Genomic DNA, 4,011 nt, shown 5'->3' on the forward strand with positions numbered 1-4,011 from the left:
TAGCAAGAGGCATTGCTAGTCTGGAGAAGTCATTTAACTCATTTGACCCTTAGTGTATTTTCATGAAACTAAATAACATTCATATTATTAAGGAATTTCTCTAGTACCTTTTTTTTACGACATAGAGGCTTGCATTTCTTTCAAAGGTGATTTAGTAAAAGGCCTGAGGGCACATGCCATTCTATTTCTCAGACCGGTATTAAGATATACTAGTGCAAAGGGAAAAAGGTATTTGGTGATCAAGTAAATGGCATGAGGGCACATGCCATTATAAGCCTAAGCGCTAGTGGACACCTCCTTTTTGGTACTCTCAGCGGTACTATCATCCTTCTCCGGGTCAGTTGTTTTGCTTTGGATTGTTGTCTCTGACGTTACTGGGGCGTTCTCGATAGTTGTTAATGTTGCCGTTTGTTCAGAAAAATGATCACCTGGAGTATAGTACGGGGAGTTTGGAAGACTTATATATTCTACATCTTCACCTATCTCCTTCTCCGTCTCCTTTTCTGCCTCACTTACAGATTTTGTGCTTGCCATGAGAACGCTCTTCACCCTAAAATATGGAGTTCGTTGTGTTATAAAAGGAAACCAACACACACGCTGCAAGGGAATGATGGTACATAAAGCACGTAAGCCCACAATATGGGTTTATGTGCCATTAATATGGGCCACACGCCATATTATTAGATTTATGCACGTGTGATTGGTAAATGCATATGTCACATCATCTTTGTTTTACCTCACACACTATATCAAGCCTCCTCTGATTCAGATTCGGATTGTTCACCTTGAAATAAAATACATTAGAAACTTTGTAAAGGAATATTAATGAATCTCACCTTGAACCCGAGTTATGAATGCTCTTGCTGCATCTCTTGCATGGTCTGGCAAGGTGATGGTGGCACTCTGCTTCCGCATCCAACCATGCACAACATTATCCACCGATATGCTCATGCTGGGATCCCTTGGATTCAGCACCCATCTCTTTTCTAGGCAATCCTTCGTATATCCGGAACTTGGCTTGAACCACTCCACAGTTACATTGAAGGAGTTAGTTTCCGCGTCCTCCTCTGCATCAGTGATGTAGCGCCCCACCCATATCATTTGTTTTTTATTACTGGGTCTGACAAGCACGACCATTCCTTTGCAGACCTGTACTGGATTGAATGCTGAATCCGGCTTCTTGTTCCTCGGCCCACAATAGTGATCCTCAACATCGTTATCTGTCACTGCATTTCCAGAGGACATTGTTCCGCTACTATCTGGTGCTCTGGGTTCTGGCCAAAAGGACTCTTCCAATTCTTCATATACAACCGGCCCATTTTGGATAGCAGATATAATCTTCTCCCAGTATTCGAGCAAAGGCTTGCACCTCTGAAAATAGGATTCTCCACCAAACACCAACCCCCTCTTCCAGAAGGCAATATGCTGTCTAATCCCGGCCACTATACTTTCCTGGTCTTTGAGTCCATCCGGGTGCATCGGCCGTGGGGAACCCTGAGGAATCATAGGTTCCCCAGTTATGGGATCTCTCTTGAAGAGTTCAATGCCGTCCACTGGCAGCCACACTGTGTCCCATTCTCTCATCTTGTACCTCATCACTGGAGCACCGTCACACATGTTGAAATGAAACTGAAGAGGCTTGGAGTGGCCAATCAGCGTTTCGGATCCATCCCTGATGTAGCCTCTTACAAACCCCTTAAAGTCTGGAACCTCTGTCAGAAGTGCAGCTTCAACAGTGCCTTTGATGCAATTTTGGAATTCATCGTAGAGTTGTGGGAGGGTGAGGACATTGGATCGCCGGAGGGACTCTGCCAGGTGACTGAACATGGCATCGACGTCTTCATGAGTGTGCCCAACCATGAGAAAGCCAAGTGTAACCGTTTCAAATATGCCTTTGGCAACAAGCATCGCCAAGTACGCGAAGACGTACATGTTTTTGTTCTCACTGCCAGCATTGTCTGTTTGGAGCAGAAGATGGGGTGGAAGGCCACATCGGCCGCAAGAACTTCCTTGAGATTCTGCTTCGTTTGGATGAGGCTGTGCATTCACCGGGCGACCAGCCTCGTCGGAATGGCATGAGGCCTCACGTGATAACCCTACAATCTGACGGCCAACATATTCACTGGGATGGCATGGGGCCCCACGCGATACTGCAAGCCTTTGCTCCTCCTCCAGCTGAACCCTGTATGGGGTTCGATCGACAAGGGCCTTATGCAAGGGTTGGCTGTTCAGCTCAGTCTGCGCACTTTGCAGAGACCTTAAGTGTTTTGCTAGGGACGCAATCATCATGTTTGCACCCCTGCCACCCCATAGAGGTACAAAGAAGTTCCCATAGTTCTGGGCACCATGCCCATGAGCGATTATGCCAAACAGAGACACAGGCAGCTGCATGGATGAAGAGATTGCCTTGGGGGCAGGATTGAGTCGAGGTAAGCACGTCTTTTTCTGGTCCATTTTGTCGTGGATGATGCAGAGGTAAGAGTCAGGTCTCTCCATGGAGAGAATCCTGTTATGATAATATGCAGTCCTGCAGCTTCTCTGCTCGATGTTGTGGTCGAGCCGCCTTCTAACCAACGTCTCTCGCTCTTGAGCGCTGCAAGAATTCTTCGACAAAGCCATTTTGATAGCAGTGCACTCGTCACACTTTGAAAAGCTGGAGTACTTTCCTATACTCACATCCCTGAACCTGTTGCTCCACAATCTACTAAATCTAGATTGGCTCAGCTTCCTGTAGCCATTACTCTGGAGTTCCCGATTCACATCTTCCAATATGGCCCCCTTGGTATACATGGAAGGGAGAACTCGTTGGGTGTCTCGTGTTCCATCTTCCAAGAGGCGGGTTTTATGTGGTTGCTGCTCGCTACATGTCTCGACAAACCTCTTGAAGATTGCCTCTCCATATACAACATGACCCCTGGTTTTGTGCGTACCGTCGTTCCCATGGACTGCCTGTTGAACCCTTTGTTCCTCGAACTCAGTTTTGATTCTGTAGAATGTGCTTCGAGGGACTCCATAAATGATTCTCCATGCCTTCATGCAGACCAAACCCCTCTGGAAGACCATGCCCCCCACCTGATGTTCTGAAGCATCAACAGATGACCGTAATGCCTCATACACAAAATTGCGAGCTGCCTTCCAGGACAATGTCTTGTATCTTGCTCTCTCCTCTTCAATAGCATCCCAATCAGCATGTTGACAACACCTCCTCTTGCAACAAGCAACTGTCGAGACCATTCGAACCTCCATCGCCATTTTCTGCCTTTTCGGTTCGTTGCTCAGATCCCTTTGGCTGCGCTTTAGGAAGGTGTACTTTCTTTTCCCATGAAGAGATGTTCTGTCATCAGTTGTAGTGGTGTTTGATTGTGAATCCTTCACATTCTCAAACACTAAGTGCCTCAATTTCCACCGCACAATGCTTCCAATAGTCAGACTGTTTTCTTCTGTGTCAACAACCTCTAAAATCGCAACTCCAATATCATCCCAGCCCAATTCTTGATTAGCAACCGCATCTCTTGGATCGACAACTGTGGCTAAGCCCTCAGCTACCACCTCCCCCTCAGGGTTGTTTAGAAACACTTTTGCCTGAATCCATGTAGCACGGTTCTTAAGATCCACGGAGGGAACATGCGTCGCACTTGCGCTGTCCCCAACATCTGCTTTCTTCTGAAGATTTTTCAAGGCAACAACAACATTTACCCCGACGACCATCTCTCCTCGTTCAATAGCGACCACATTCCCATCGAAGACAGTCTCTACTGATACAGCAGCATTGCCTTCCCCAAGCCTTTCACAGTGTATAACAAAGTTCCGATCCATAGACACAAGGGTCCCTTTTGCAACTCTCTTCCCACCATTCAAAATGTAAACCTTTTCCCCAACCCTGAAGGCCATTCTGAAAGTGCAGAAAAGAAGTTAAGACCATACAAAAAATGATTGGAGAATGGCCTAAATCATAACATACCAAACAACCTCAATAGCATGAGGCCACATGCCATTATCAAACATGCTATG

This window comes from Selaginella moellendorffii, unplaced genomic scaffold (assembly GCF_000143415.4).
Source record: "Selaginella moellendorffii unplaced genomic scaffold, v1.0 SELMOscaffold_56, whole genome shotgun sequence".
NCBI classification, from domain to species: domain Eukaryota; kingdom Viridiplantae; phylum Streptophyta; class Lycopodiopsida; order Selaginellales; family Selaginellaceae; genus Selaginella; species Selaginella moellendorffii.